Source organism: Mirounga angustirostris, unplaced genomic scaffold, assembly GCF_029215605.1.
Source record: "Mirounga angustirostris isolate CCGP_5_RB_7025 unplaced genomic scaffold, mMirAng1.0.hap1 SCAF_10, whole genome shotgun sequence".
NCBI lineage: Eukaryota > Metazoa > Chordata > Mammalia > Carnivora > Phocidae > Mirounga > Mirounga angustirostris.
The window spans coordinates 83,733,175-83,749,791 of record NW_026991718.1 but is presented as its reverse complement, the minus strand read 5'-3'; the positions used below and the strand labels follow the sequence as shown (position 1 = coordinate 83,749,791).

Sequence of the window (16,617 nt, the reverse complement as noted above, 5' to 3'; positions counted from 1 at the left end):
TATATGTGTGTGTGTGTGTGTGTGTGTGTGTATATTTTTTTTTAGCCCACTTGGGAGATGTTCTGTCATCACTGCAGGGCTGGAAAGAGTTCTGCCAGGCAACAAAATTAAATCACTTTTCTGTAAGGCCTGTGCAGACCATCTCTAGCCAGAGGGCTAGGGCCCAGCAGCTGTATCCTCCTCAGACAGAAGAGCACCTGGTCCCCGAGAGGTGTTGCCCTCCTGTGCACACCCACCCACCCCCAAGTCAGGCTGGTGAGGCCTTGGGACTCCTCCTCACGATGCTTCCAAATGGTTTTCATTTTATGCAGTTGTATTAAAGCAGAGTTATTAAAATATTATTTAAAAAACACATTTGAGATATTGTAAGTTATGTGCTACTTTATTAACTCACTGAACAAAAAAGGGTGTCGCGGCAGATCTAGAAACCACCATAATTTCAAAGGAATGATAAGAGTAGCTCGAATTTCAACATATCTGCAACCACTCTGATGCAGTTATGAGAACCCCAGTCATTTCTGTGAGGACCGTGAATGTCAAGGGTTGTGTGATCTGCATTTGCAATGGAAGGAAATACTAAATTTCAGTTAAAAACTAGTGAAAATAAAAATAGAAGTTTTCCCCACCTCATGTGCTTGGACACCCCCCCCCCCAAAAGTCCCATCCGCTCACAAACAGGGCCCCTGGGTCAGGATTCCCACTTTGGGGAGTCACTTGGAACTTCACATTACGCCATGACCCCAGGCCATCGGATTCAGCAAATACCTGGAGTCCAGACTTGGGGCAAGGGGGCTGCTGGAGGGACCTTTTAGAGCAGAGGGCTCTTTTGTTGCTGAGAATAACAGGAAGGCCTACTGATATGGGGGCGCAGCCCAGGACCTCGACCCAGCCCCCAGTCTGATGCTCTGCCTACTAGGTGTGACCCATTTCCTTGAGCAAGGCCTCTGCCAGCTTGAGAGCTGGAAAAAAGCTTCTGAGATCACTTTGTTCAATGCCACTCTTACATATGGAAACTATGCTCTCAAAAATCTCCTGTATTATAAAGAAAACCCAAGACTGGCCAATTGGGCAGAAATACTGCCCTTAAATGTTTTCCAACAAAGTGCAAGTCCTAATTTTCGAGTGATTCTTCTACACGTGGCCGCCAAAACCTCACAAAAATTGGGTCAAAACAAAAATTTAGTAAAAATGACAAGATTTCTTAAAAATTAGAAATCCGCAGGTCAAAACAGAAACCATAAGTTATACGTTGAACACAGAGGCATGGATTTAAAAGGAAATCATGTTCAAAGAAACTGCTGCAGATGCTCTTATCCGGTCAATTTTAATAAATAAATGCACTAATACAAAGTATATTTGTGTGAATGAGTACAATTGAATCTCTCTGGTCCGTGTTGCTCTGGGGAGAGCGGAACAGTAAGGAAGACTTCCACCCCCTACCCTCAAATCCTACCACTGCTGTGGGAGAGAGGAGGCATAAAAAGGAAAGTGAATGGGCTCCTGGCCTTAACTCTGACCCTTTCTGCACCCAAGAGAAAGGTCAATCACTCTTCTCACTCTGGAGAAAGATTCTCTAGAACCTTCGGTCAGTCGCTAGGGAAAAAAGGGCCCTCCCAGGGCCCCTCCCACCCCAAGCCAGCTTCTGAGCCAACTCCCACCTGGGCCCAGACCTCTGCTCATACACACACCCAGAGCTGTATCACAGTACCTGGGCAGGCGGGAAGGGCCACCAGCAGCAGGCTCTGGCGGCGTCTACTGCAGGAGCTCCCTCCGCACTAAGCACCTCCTCCAACAGGAGAAGCCACTTCAGGCCACTGCCTCCCCCTGCAATCAGGGATCGCCTAAGAGATAGATGCCACTGCATAGCAAGAGGCATCAGGCACACAAGGAGACCATGAGCATCTGGTGGCCATTCTTTTTTTTTTTTTTTAATTTATTTGACAGAGACAGTGACAGAGGGAACACAAGCAGGGGGAGTGGGAGAAGGAGAAGCAGGCTTCCCGCCGAGCAGGGAGCCTGATGCGGGGCCCGATCCCAGGACCCTGGGATCATGACCTGAGCCGAAGGCAGACGCTTAACGACTGAGCCACCCAGGCGCCCCCTGCTGGCCATTCTTATTTGCCCAAACTTGGACCGTGTCCACAGGTCACCCCCACCATCACACAGTCCCCCTCGCTTGCTCTCATGGGCACACACATACGACAAGAGCCTTTTCAGACAGGCCTGGGCATTTGAGGGCCGCCCTCCTGCGGCCAGGCTGACCCTTCCTGCAGGGCCCACGGTTTGTAACTGCACTACTTCCCCTCTGCTGGAGCTCTGAGGGCCTCACACTGAGGCAAGACTGACCTTGCATTTACAAAGTGAACCACTTAGACAGGCTATCCAGAAGGGGTTAAAACCATGGGGGTGATCAGGCCAGAGGCCCTCTGCAGGGAAGACATGGGACTAGAAGCTACTGGCAGGAGAGAGGGTTCAAATGGTAATACAGAGCAGTGGTTCCCCACCTTGAAAATGCTTCAGAACCACTGGGGCAACTGGTTCAACAGGAAGAATTCCAAAACCAGCGCTTCCCAGGAGACTCAGGCAGTGCGGCCAGAGCAGGCCCCAGGCATCTGTGTTCCTAATACGTGCCCCAGGACCATGTTCTAGAAACAGGGCAGCTCCTATCTTCCCTCCCCTGGAACAGCACCAAGGGCAGTGCCACAATGCCCCTGCGACCACTGAAAACCTTCCTCCCTCAGAGAGAATAAATCTCCCATGCAGAATTCCAAATAACTAATGGAAATGCACCTCCTTGAGGAGGTAGAATTTAACTGCTGTTTAAGTGACTTCCTCCCAAAATCTACAGTATGGACAGTGGAAAAACCAATTAAATTTACAGTGGGGAAGCCTGAAAACACCACTTCAGCCAGGGGATCCAGGTGAAGAGCAACAGGGCCAAGTCACATTGACAGTATGTACCACTGAGACAAGGCACTGAAAATGGCACCTGACCTCTGACCTCCATGATCTTCCTCCCCGAAACCTGTAACTCCAGTCTAATCATAAGAAAAACAGCCGACAAATCCCAACTGAGGAATGTTCCACAAAACACCTGATTGGTATTTCTCAAAACTGTACAGGTCATCGAACCAAGAAGAGCCTGAGAAACTGTCACAGCCAAGAGGAACCTCAAGAGACATGAGGACTAAGGGTCATGTGGAATTCTGGGTGGGATCCAGAAAAAGGACATTAGGTAAGAGTTAAGAAAATCCAGGGGCACCTGGGTGACTCAGTCGTTAAGCATCTGCCTTTGGCTCAGGTCATGATCCCAGGGTCCTGGGATCGAGCCCCGCACCGGGCTCCCTGGTCAGCGGGAAGCCTGCTTCTCCCTCTCCCACTCCCCCTGCTTCTGTTCCCCCTCTCACTCTCTCTCTCTCTCTCAAATAAATAAATAAAAATCTTTAAAAAAAAAAAAAGAAAATCCAAATCAAGTATGGACTTTAGTTAACAATAATGTACCAATATGATCTTAAGAATTTTTTTTTTAATCTAAAACTATTCTAAAATTAGGGGCACCTGGCTGGCTCAGCTGGAAGAGCATGTGACTCTTGATATCAAGGCTGTGAGTTCGAGCCCCAAGTTGGGTATACAGATAACTTAAATAAACTTTTTAAAGCTTTAAAAAATTATTAAAACTTCTCAAATTAGAGGTTTATTTAAAAATATATATGTACTATACATAAATATATATATGCAAAGCAAAACATGGACGACTTTCAAGAATTACAAACTGTACTTTGGACAAGTGGGTAAAAACCGGAACGAACAAAAGGAGATAAACGTACCCAATTAGCTTAACACAATAAAATAAGATTATTACATGGTTGGAACTCAGTACAATTTTTGTGCTGTTCTTCAAACAGAGAGCACACTATATGTACTTGAATATGTAAGATAATAGACTACATAAGTTTGTAAACAACAACAAAAAACTTCCTCCCTTGAATGAGATCCAGAACCAACTAATTGAACATACATTAATTTCTCTCCTACTCAGGCCCCCAAGAGCCAGGAATCGATGATTCTAAGCAATCTTTAAAAGTGCATCACAGGGGCGCCTCGGTGGCTCAGTCGTTAAGCGTCTGCCTTCGGCTCAGGTCATGATCCCAGAGTCCTGGGATCAAGCCCCGCATGGGGCCTCCCGCTCGGCGGGAGGCCTGCTTCTCCCTCTCCCACTCCCCCTGCTTGTGTTCCCTCTCTCACTGTCTCTCTCTCTGTCAAATAAATAAAATCTTTAAAAAAAAAAAAGTGCATCACATAACTCATATCTCAAGTTACACTCTCATTATTCTCAAATTAAGTTAATTTGAGCACTAAGCATTAATTACAGTGTATCACAAATTAATTACAGAATAACATAAAAACTATTTTCCACTAATCCACATCATCAAAAGTGAAATGTAAACTGGTTCCGTATGAAATGGAAGACAAATCACTGATTATGGTTTTAATTGTTTGGAATGCCAGCATTAAGTTATTTCCATACGCTAACCAGAACTAGAACAGAAACACCCAAATCAGCCCACCTTTAGAAATTAGTTTCATACCAACATGCTGTCAAATGGCACATTGATTCGGGTACAAGATAAAGCAGAAGTCAACAATCTGAAACACTGCATTTAAAATATACAAAAGAACATCTATAACGAAGTAAGAAAGAGTTCAAGTTTCAAAGGAGACACACTTCAAACTAGACTATCAGTAGGATACAAAATAAGCCTGGGAAATGTCTGGCCAGGAGTGGTTTATAATATTCATTACTAACCCAAGTGAAATACTAATTTGACTAAATAAATCTTTTCTAGATTAAAATGTAATGGCACAATGCATTTATGCCATTATCAATTTAAAAAAAAATGAGTAAGGAAGTAGAGAGTGCTACCCCACGCCAACATTCCTTTAAAAGCACTGAAAAGTAGCTTTACCAATTTTTAAGAGCTAAAAGTCTCAGGCAAATAAACAACATATAAGTAGAGGTCACATTCTCTGAAAATTATGGACTAGCTGACCCCCCAAATCAAGTGTTCATTCTAAGCAAACGGACGGCCTGCGCCTCAGCCAGGCCCTGCGAGAACGGTGGCCATCCTGGGAAGTGGGAACGGCATGCTGGCCCAGCTGTGGTGGTGACAGAGATCGACAACTGGCAAGTGGGACCATCTCTGCTCTGCCGGCATGCCACGGTCCCTGGGGCCGCCTGCAGAATGAAGAGTTCCTGAAGATCTCAAAGAAAACCTTATCCTTCCCTGGAATACTTGCAATGAGGTCTACCTGGCCTTGGGGACTTCCCCTGCATCTCTCCTTGTAGCCCCTCCAGGACTCCACACAGAGGTGACAAACAGTCATTTTATAGACTAGTTAGCTGGGACGAGAGCTGAGTGGGAACCCGTGAAGCCATCCCACTGGCTTAGAAGCTCCCTGAGGGCGGGTTTTTGTATCCAGAGCACGTGGCACGAAAGTGCGAGGTGTGTGACAATGTAACTAAGCGAAACTGGGGCCAACAGTCCAATCTGTAGGTCAGATCGAGATGAATAACACAGACTTTTCCACACCTGCATACATGTGCCTTTGCGGTCCTCAAACCCGATTCACAAAGAAAGGAAGAGCAACAAAACTGACCACAGAAGTCAGCTCATGCCACCCTCCTTTGGAAGAAATGTCTGAAAAGGCGTGGTAAGGTTCAAATTTTTAAACAGGGAGCAGCAGGCCTGTACAAGGTCTTCAAAAACAGGAGCACTAAAGTCTTGTTTCACAGACGACAAACAGAGGTTGGGAGGTTACAGATTCACTGCACAACCTGAGCCAAATTAACAGCAGGTGGAAAGGAGCCTAAAGGAAGCAATATTTTTGCAGTTCAAATCTAGACTAGCTCTTAATGAAGTTCAGGATGATACAGTGTTATTCCAGCTCCTATTATAATTAAAAGTCAAGAAGTCACTGCTTAAAGGCCAACATTTTATTTTGAGGGAGGAGACATACATGACAAAGCCTGAAGGAAATCTAGGGTCCGCGGCTCCAGATTCGAGCAGCTCACACACACCCCAGACCCACTGCACTGCTGAGAGCATGGGCCTGGGGGGGGGGGGCTTCTCTCGGCCACTCACAAGACCCCTGGGGGCCAGTCACTGCCCTATAACCCACACTTTCCTCATTTACACAGTGGCTTAGTGACATTATTTGCCTCCCTCCACCCAGGCTGGAAGAATCAAATGATACCGAGCCTGGGCAAAGAACAATTAGATATGTTACATTGTTTTAGAGCCCATAGCTAGAATGTTTTCTGTCCAAAGAGTTACTAGTGACTTTTCAGAGGTCCTTCTCAGCCCACTGAGGATGGGAGCATTTTGGAAAAGAAAAGACTCATTGTACTTTTAACGATCTTCACCAAGAGAAATTCAAAAACTTAAAAAGTGCTGATTTTGTGTTTATCCCCATAACTGAACAGGAAGAAGATAAGCAACAAAGTAAAAAGAGCAGTATAACAGGAAGTGATTTATACAAAACAGATCTAGATAAAGCCAGGGAAATTTCTAATTGACAGGCCTCTTAATTCCTGGGATTATCAGACTTTGTCAAGTGGGAGCCTCAGTCTAAAGAAAAAAAAGTATGGACATCAACATCATATTCCAGGCTAGCTAACAGGCAGCTCGGCCACTAACCTAGACAGAGACTAACAGCCAAATTATAATTTTCTCTTTCCATTTCCCTGGATAAGGTCTAATTTGTGGTATTTTCATTCGTTCTCCCCTGAAGAGTTTATTTTTCGGAGCTATACGAAGATGGGAGTGAAACATTTGAAAGGTAACAGATGTGACCAGCTCAAAGATTATCAGGTTGAACCTAGAATCTTATGAACTTTGGTAATAACAACAACAAAAAAACTTTTTTTCCTATGGACAGTCACCAACTGAAAGGATTCTGAGCTATGTAAACAGATTTTGAGTGGACCAACCTCTGAAAACTGATCACTTATTAAAAGCAATTGAGGGGGAACCTGGGTGGCTCAGTCGGTGAAGCGACCAACTCTTAGTTTCGGCTCAGGTCATGGTCTCAGGGTCCTGAGATTGAGCCCATCGTCAGGCTCCGTGCTCAGCAGCGAGTCTGCTTGAGATTCTCTCTCAATCTCTCTCTCTCAAATAAATAAATGCAATTGAGAAGGGACCCCATTATTTTCTTGTAAGTGGACATTCTAAGGGGAGTATGTTTTTATCACAGTTCAGCCAGATTTCAAAATGTTTCCTAAAAAATCAACATTTTATACTTATATGGTCCAAATATGTCGAAGTAGAAAATTTGAAAAGCAATGTATGCCATATTTTACCACAAACAGTATTACAGATAAACTGTGGTTAAGTCAGTTATATTCAAGTAGGTTTCCCCTTTATATAACTACTAAGATGAATAAATAGTGTCTAACTCTCTAAATAGATATTTTTCATGTTTATAGAAATGGATGAAAAAAATGATCTCCATATGGACAACTGTGTGAAAAAATACATTTGCCACTAATTTAAGGGTTTAAGTCAAGTAGAGAAGCATTCACTGACATCAAGGTTGCTGAAATACTGAAATTCTGGGCCAGTTAATTTTCTGTGATGGGGGCTGTCCTGTTATGTTGCAGGATGGTTAGTACACCCCTGGCCTCTACTCACTAGACACGAGGAGTGCTCCCCAGTCAAGATAATTCAAAAGTGTCTCCAGACATTGCCAAATGTCCACATGGGCAAAATCACCCCCAGGTGAGAACCACTCACCTATATACAGGACTGGAGGTTCAAGTCTCAATGAAGTTTTTTAAAATACTAACAATCAAAAAAAGGTATTTCTCTATTTGCAAAAGTGCATGGCTTTTATTTCTCAATCCATACCTAACAGCCAGTAAGATCCGAAAATGGATGGGAATTTACACGTACTAATGTGCATTATGTTGAAAACATACCTTCTTCCTTCAACATGTAGCCCTCACCGGCGGGACACACAGAGGAAAAGAGGAGCTGCCTCTCTTCGTTGGTAGATGGAATCAGCTTTCGTGACCAGCGCTGAGTGCTGGCACAATCAAGTTTAAGCCTCGATGTACTCAACACCTGAGCGTTCACCTGTGATACATAAGTGAGCTTCGGTTCCACCCAGGCATGCTCTGAAATGGAAATTATGACAGCCTAGTGTGTGTGATCCCCACTCCCCTTTTTCTTTTTTAGAGGATAATGGCAATGTTTGTTTACAGTCGCCACTGGGTCTTATCTCCTGAACCATATAAAACAGACCAACTAAGAAAAGTAGGGGAAGGCACTAAAGCAGGACAGAGGGCTTAATAAAGGGGAAGCGGGGGCAGCTTCGAACTACAAGCTAGGGATGGCCCAGGAAGGCCATACCGGAAGCATATAAAGGAAAAAACCATCAGAGGGCAGGTATGGAGACAGATGGAAAACAGACTTGAAGATAAAGGGTCAGGATGGCGGTGTACATTAAGTCAGTCACATGCAAAGGTATGAAACACGGAGGGGAGAACCAAGAGAATGTAAAGAAAAATCTACTTTTCTGTCTTGCCAGACTCTATTCCTAAATAGGTTTTTTTTTTTTGTGGTTTGATGAAAATTCACTCTTCACCTATATCAAATTTCCTGAAACCGTCTCTAAAATAACTCCCTGAGTCCCTTGTTATTTCTTGATCTCTTAAAAATTCGCAAGCAGTTTGCAGTTTTTAATGGCAATGTCCCCAAGCTGGCTTCCCTCACTCAGAGCAGAAAGAGGGCTGTTTATCACCCATTCAGACCTCTCCCCATCACCCCCACCCAACACCAATAGACTTGCAAACAGGGAAACAAGCTTTTAAAGTGATCGTCCTTAAAATGGACATGGCTGCCAAACACTCTGCTCTTCTCTTCTGCAGCCCGACTCGTTAAGTGACATAATTAAAATATTTGTTGACTTGCAGACGTCCTTAAATATTTAGCCAAAATTCATAAGATATTAAACTGAGGCACATCCTCTAAGGAAAATCGATGTCGACACTGATGGGCTTTGTCTGATAAGACAGCCACTGGCACCTTCTAGGCATCTCACTGTGACCTCAGCTTCTTGTAACATTTCTTACTAGTCGGCCACCCCCACAGCTGCTGGGAGAATTATTAAGCTTGTTTAAGTAAATAAATCTTTGCCGCTACTCCTCCTGGAACATGCTACATACAGAGCTGGCCACAGGAGAAACAGCCTGACTGCAAATCTAAGCCTGTGAATTCAGAGAAGCTGCCCAAGGTATAGTCCATCCGAAACCACTGTGTTCCCAGGTCTTGGGACAGACATACAGACGCCTCCCCCAACAGAGACACCAGACTCTTGGTTCTATCTCGGTTCTACCCACTAGAAGGCCAGCCAACGCTCTGACAGCCCCTAAGAAGAGGATTTGGTGTGTTGGGCTCCAGGGCTCCAAGCACCTCCCTCCCTACCTTCTCTTTACTACACAGGAACTCATTAAGAAGAAACAGCTGCAGCTGACAGTGGCCTCCCAAAAGGCATCCCAACAGTACAAGGGCTCAGGAGCTAGGTGGAGGAGCAAGAGAATCGTCAGGTCCCTCCTCAGTCCCCAGACCCACCACACAGCCACATATGAAGGGACCAGGTGCACAGACCTGCACCACAGTGCCTAGAGGCAGGCTTGCAGGCCACTCTCGAATTACAATGCTGTTACTACCCAATGCAGAAACCTCCTCACTCACCCCCTCACCCCCCTCCCTCACAGGTGTCCTATTACAAACCCCACCGTGCTGGTTCTCAATGTGAGGCGCCCATCCCAACACAGGTCACCTGGTTCATTCTGGACCTTCTTTTCTCAGCCAAGCAGTGGAGGAAGCCCCGAGCTGGGGAAGGACCTAACGAATAGTCACCTAGGAACTGAGCAGAAAAGGGCATCCTCACTCCAGACCTTTGTGTCAGACCCTCTGCGGTGGGTCTAGCCACCTGAGTTTTAAGGCCAGCACTCCAGGGATGCTGATGCCCATCTCAGAGCTGGCGAGTTTACCCACTTGGGGAGCACCAGCCTACAGGACACGGCAAGGAAAGGCTAGGAGGAGAAGCAAGGCCAAGGGTGCTCAGTTATGATCCCCTGTGACCCTGCACAGCTAACCTTCCCCGGCCATGAGAGCGGAGGCTCTAACTATTCGTTACGTCCTTCCCAAGCTCGGGGCTTCCTCCACTGCTTGGCTGATGAAGGAAGTTCCAGAATGAACCAATATCCAAGCTCCACTCTTTATCAATGGTTTTCCATCAATGTTTCTCAAATCTTATATCTAATAAAAGCTTATGGTTCTGTTTACATATTTTCAGATACATCTTAATGAAGAGATGGTGGCCTAGCTTCGTGGATAAGAGCAGAGACCCCAAAGTCAGCTTGAGTTTGAGTTCCAGACCTGCGGTTTGCTAGCTATGGAAACTTCAGCAAGGTAACCTGCTATTTCTCTGTACCCTTATCTATGAGGATAAAAACAGGAAGTGTCTTGACACTTTTGAGAGGATTCAAGGAGTTACTACTTTGTATTAAGTGCTTAGAACAGTAATTGCAGTGTGTGATTGTGTGTGTGTCTGTGTGTGTTCATGGATAAACTAATCACTAAAGAAAATACGATTTTAGTTTTTGTACTTATAAATCAAGTACTTAACATCCATCAGAAATATGTTGAATCCTAATACCCAAAAGCTATTTTAAATTGGTAATTTAACCTCTAGAATCCAAAACACATTTCAAAATCTTTGTAAAATATACAAAGTATTTTAATTACATGTAATCGAATCTGACTTTAGTACTCTAAAATTGAGTGCATGAGGTATCACATTATTCCCTATAACCACCCAGATTACACCTTTCCCACTTAGGAATAATAATAATTGCCATTACTATTATTCTAACTTGTTCCACTCTGTCTTTTTAGCTATCTCAATTTTAGAACGTACAGAATAAAGGAAGCGGCAATCATGAGAAGTCTATCCACCTGCACTCCGCGATATGGCAGTCACTAGCCTCACAGGGCTCCTGGCCACTCCAAAGAAAGAAGGAACGTGATGTGCCCTCAATGCAGAATACATGCCCGATTTCAAAGACTGCACACAAAGAAAACAATGTAAATTATCTCACTTATAAGGCTTTATACTGATTACACATAGAAATAAAAATATTTCAGATCTCTTGGGTAAAATAAAAAATATTATAAAAATTGATTTTTATTTTACATTTTTTTTACATAATTTTACAAAATTTACGTAATTTTTAACGTGGCTACATTGAAAATTATGTCCGTGGCTCCCATCTGTGGCCCACAGATTTCAACAGAACAGCACTGCTCTTGATAATCAGTTCAAAGGGTATCTGCAGGGACACACGCCATAGGAGAGCAGACACACAGGATGTTCTGCACCCACGCTCTCCTCCTCCCACAGGGGCATGCACAGTTCTGAGGTGCAGGGCTAGAGGTATGCATGACGCCACCGGTATAAGGGGTAACAGGGAATCAACTCCAACGGACAGAAGTCTTTGAAACGAAGGTGATTATAAACTTCGGTACTGTTACCACAGTTAGCAAAGTGCCATTCAGGGTCCAGCCACCGATGACTGCAGTGGTTCAGGGTACGGGGCGGAGTCATTCTGTGGGCAGAAAAGAGAGGGCACACAAGGACACAGCTGGAAGGTGCCCTTCCACAAGCCAGGACTGATTTGGCCTGCCCTTTGATCTCGGACTTCCCAGCTTCCAGACGTGTGAGAAATAAATTTCTGTTGTGCCCCCAGCCTGTGCGGTTCTGTTACGGCATCCAGAGCAGACTGATACACACAGTAAGCAAGAACAAGCACACTTCAACTTGCAGACGCTTTCCAGGGTAATGCTGGCTCCTAGCAATGAATCAAGGACAAAAGCTTAACTCAAACTGCTCACTGAAACGGTCTGCCCTGAAACGGCTCACCTTCAAAGAGTCTACTCACACACAGACTCTGCTCCCACCTGCCACACGGCAAAGGCATCCACGCAAGGTCTGTCATGCACTGCATCCTTAATGCGACGTGCTAGCAGCCTTACAAAAACATCTATCCAGCACCCTTCCGGGGTTCCCCAGCTACTGCCTGCTTAGCCACACAGCTAAGGGCCACAGGGCTCTCCAACGGGATGGACTTACCCTCAAGTTCAAGCTCTGTCCTCCTTGGTACTGGCCCTGAGCTCTAGTCTCCTCACACAGAAATAAGGGCCAGAGCCCATTTTACCGTGTTATTTCAAATATGAAACAGGATGGCACATGTGGAAAGCAATTTGTAAACTATAAATTAACATACAAGTATTAACACCGATTATTTCTATCTGCCTATGGCACTCTGGATCTTCATTAACCACTGACCAGCAGAACTATCAAGAAGAAACTGCAATATTTCAATTCGGAATGTACTTGAAGCTTCTTCTCTTAAAAACATGAAAAATACAAAGGGGACAAAAAAGTAAGGTGGAGCCAACGAGCCCACTGACCAAGCCAGGATAACAAAGGCTTCACCTCGAGTTTCCAGTTCATGTTGGCACACACAATCCACTGAAAAGCATATGGAGCCAAACCTCCAGGTGGTAATGCAACTGGGTTTGTTTTTTGTTTTGCTTTTTGTTTGTTTTGTTTTGTTTTTTGAGTTTAGCTGCAGGACTAGAAATGATTCATTTGACCAAGAATTTACCAACTAGAGAGGCCACCAGACCAAATTCGCCCATTGTCTGGACATCCTGGGGCCAAAACCTTCCACAATGTCACAGGTTCTGAGCAGAGGTACAAAAATCCTGGCGATCTTTTATTACTCACATCTCAGTGGGAACCTAGAGCCCTAATAACTCGACAGACTCAGAACTCAATATTCATGTGTTTAGTCAGTATTTGCTGGGAACCATGTGTATAAGGTATGAACACAAGAAACCATAGGGCAGACTGTAACGTGTGTGTGCACACGTGTTCGGGGCACGGGGTGGGGGTTATAACTTGCTAATGTTGATTACACCTTCAGAAATAGACATACTTTGGGATCTGTTCAAAGTAAAATGCAGGAAAAGAAAGAACAGTCTAATTTTTAAAACTGTGTTACTAAAGTGGCCTAAAGAAATAGGAAACTATTTTTACTTTAGCTGCATACTTTTGATAACTGGTTAAAGGCTGTCTTGACCTCCTTCTAAGTTGCCTGAACGCAAGCATTTAACAACATACATGATAGCATTTTTTTAGCGTAGGCCCTTTGAAAACATGCCATGAACGGTTTCCATCACTCATCTGAAGAAAGAGAAACAATTTGGAAGCGCCATTTGTTATCCCTCTGGATGGGAAAACTAATTCCCTAAGCCTCTGGGGTGAGTCGTGGGGAGTTTCCAGTTCATTTGTGAAAAAAAAGTTCAGCTTACTAGTTTTCCCAAACATTGTCCACTGCCCTCCCCTGCAGATCCAGCAAGCAATTTTCAGCTCCTCAGCTAGCCAGCCTCATTCTGAATGATGGAGAACCATGTCCCTGAGACCCCCCCAGCGCACGCTGCAAGTCAGTCTGGGCTGTTAGAAGCATGTGTATCCCAGAGAACAACACAGCCTCATTTAGCCAGGGCAAATTAAGCTAATGCAACTTATCAAGTAAAGGACTCCAGGTTATTTCAGGCAATCAGGGAGTCTTTACTGTATTTCAAAACGTTATTGAGTTTGTGCGCATGTAAGGAAGATTTCCAGTGTATTTAATATGGATGATAATGCCTTTCTCAAATACTATGTACATTAAGATCTGCTGTTGGTTGGAAAACCTCAATAATCCCCAAATGCAAATGACAGGGCAGGGTCACAGATTTCAGGGAAGAAGAGAATTTAAGCATATAGCATGTAATAAAGCAAAACTCAAAGCCTGGGAACTGAGCACAGCTATTAGAAATGCGCCTTATACAAGCCCCACCCATTTAAAAGGGGTCAGTTTAGGGGCACCTGGCTGGCTCAGTTGGCACAGCATGGGACTTCTGATCTCGGGGTTGTGAGTTCCAGCCGCACATTGGGTGTAGAGATTACTTACAAATAGAACATACATACATACATACATACATACATACATACATAAATGGCCCATTTCTCCACAAGTGGGCAGAGGTGGGTGATGGAGCGGTCAGTTCTACCGGTGGTGATCTGCCACCCAATTTCATCCTAAATTCCATGATCAATACCGTGGTGTGTTTAGGTAGCAGCTGAGAAGCTCTGAGCCCAGGTGAGGCCTACCGGACAGCAAACAAGAGTCAAGCACCTCCACAAGCTCTGCACTGCTTAAACTTCTCAATTTCAGCCTCCAAGTCGCTGCAGCCAGAAGACCACAAACATCCGGCCTTTTTCTCCCATCAAAAGTACATCTAACCAACCTCAGGGGAAGAAATAATTAAGGTAGGATTAGGATTTTCCCTTGTTGGTCACTGCTTCACCAGCACGGTTAACACCTATTTCTTGGGAAATCCCTGTTCCAAACACCTACATCAGCAGCCCCACCTCCCAGTTAAGCCCATTTCCTCTCCATGCATCCACTAAATACCACCATTCTCTTTCTATACATATAAACGCCGCACATGCTTGAATCCTGTTAATTTACCCATCTATCTAGGAACACCTGGTAAGTTCATCAGGAGAGTGCTGGGAAGCAAAGTTTCGATCTGTTTTGATAAGTTAAAGTAGCCCTGGTTAATTTCAGTTCCATTCATTTTAAGACTTGAAAAGCACGGGGGCTAACAATATCAAATGAAATGGTATGAAACACACCCGAATTACTCTCATTCCTACCCAAATCCCTTCCCAGAAGCCAGGAGAAGCCAGGGCTGGGCCTGAACCAGGAAGGGCCTCTCCTACCTGCAGGTCCTGGGCTAAGCCAATGCCCACTGGCCTCTGTGGTTCAGTTTCTGTTTGGGCCAACGGAACGAGGGGGCCTGCAAGATTTTTAGGTTGCTGGGGCCCAGCACTGGGGCCTGCTCATCCCATTATGCAGACACAAACTTGGCAGATTCAACCTTAAACCTGTTGGCAAAATAAACAAAACCAAATAAAGGGGAAACCGCCGACCGGAATTGTCTGAAGGGACAGAGGCCCACTATACTCGTTCCTGCTTTGTCCCTGAAGCTGTTACAATGCTAAAGTCAGGTGCCTGAGGTTCATCAGTCAATGACCTCCCCACCCCTCCAGCCCCACCCACCCCCCACCCGCATCCCGCGCAGACCTTCCAGGGCGATCCTTATTGTCTACAAATTAAAGCGTTTTGCAAATTAGATACCTCCACAAAATGCCACGCTAACTGCGCTCACAGGGAGTTACCTCCAGTGCCTTAAAAATCACACACCGAATTCTTCCAGAACCACTTGGTGGTTAAATCGCCCTGAATAAACCAAGAGGGCAGAGCGATGTGAGAAACTTTCTTTCAGGTGGCTGTAAGAGAGTCACGTAAATCTGGGACAGGACGCAGAGCCTGGAACCCATCACAAAGCGCCCCTCGCCCAGGCGAGGATCTCCTTTATGCGATGTGACAGCAGCTTTGTGCGGGATCATAAATAGTTGCCATAAACACAGTTAAGTTCTCCGGGCCGAGCTCTGCCTCCCGCGTCCCCGCGCTGCGGCCGGGCGAACCGGGGCTATTCTTCCCGGAGACTCTCGCCACGGTGATCCCGGCCACCGCACGATCCCACGCCGGCCCCCGGCTCCGTGCCCGCCGCGGCCAGCCTGCAGGCCGGGCGCCCCCCGTCCCCTCCGCCCCACGCGCCCGGGGGTCCCAGGTCCCGAGAACGCGCCGCTCAGGGCCCCCTGCGCCCGCCCACCCGCCCGCCGCCGGCGCACCCGCCCCCCCCCCTCAAGCGCCGGCCCGGAGGGAGGGGGTAGGGAGCCCGGAAGGCGGGCTGGAGGTGCGGAGCCGGGAGGTGCCGGGCAGTCGCGGCCGCGGGGGGCCAGGCCGCGGCGGGGCCGAGGGCACCGGCAGGGCGCCGAAGGCACCGGCCCCCCCGGCCCCCACCCGGGCGCGCGCGCCAATTCCGCCGCGCGGCCCAAGTTCGCGGCCCCCGCCCCGAGCCCGCGCGCAGCACTTACCTCGCCGTGGGCCGCCCGCCGACGCCGGAGGGCAGCGGCGCGGGTCCCGGGGCGGCGGCCGCTCAGCGCCCGCCCAGGCGCCGCTCTTTGTCTGCGCCGCTCCCTCCTCCCGCCGCTCGGCGGACGCTGCCGGCCCGGGCGGACCCCGCCGGCCGGCCGCCGCGAGCCTCCCGCCGCCGAGCCCTCCCGCCGCCCGCTCGGCCGCGCGGCTCCGGCCTGACGATCCCCGCGGCGGCGGCGGCGGCGACCCTCCCCCGGCGCGCTACGCCCGCCTCCTCCGCGCGCTTCCTCCTCCCCCTCCTCCCGCCGCTCCTCCCCGGCCGCGCCGCGCCGCCGCCCAGGGGCCGGCCCGGGCCCGCGCGCCGGGCGGGGGCCCGACACCCACCTGGGGGCGCGCAGGCAGCGCCGGGGCCCGCAGCGTGGCCGGCCTTGGCCACCGCCCGGAGACCAGGAGCTCCCGAACGGCGGGCGCCAGGGGGGTGCGCGGGGCTA

The 16,617-nt window shown here is 47.3% G+C and overlaps 1 protein-coding gene across 6 annotated transcripts in view; it reads right to left on the bottom strand.

Annotated features, from left to right (window-relative positions):
• The window catches only part of NCK2 (NCK adaptor protein 2), a 149,106-nt gene extending 132,740 nt beyond the window's left edge, over nt 1-16,366 (bottom strand). For 5 of the 6 annotated variants that reach the window (XM_045885288.3, XM_045885289.3, XM_064572670.1 and 2 more), the window contains exon 1: nt 16,126-16,366. The gene's annotated coding sequence lies outside the window, so the exon portion shown is untranslated. Of the gene's footprint in view, nt 1-14,904; nt 15,070-16,125 lie in introns of all 6 variants that reach the window. The other variant, XM_064572671.1, reaches the window with a different exon arrangement.
• Between the last annotated feature and the right edge of the window lie 251 nt (nt 16,367-16,617).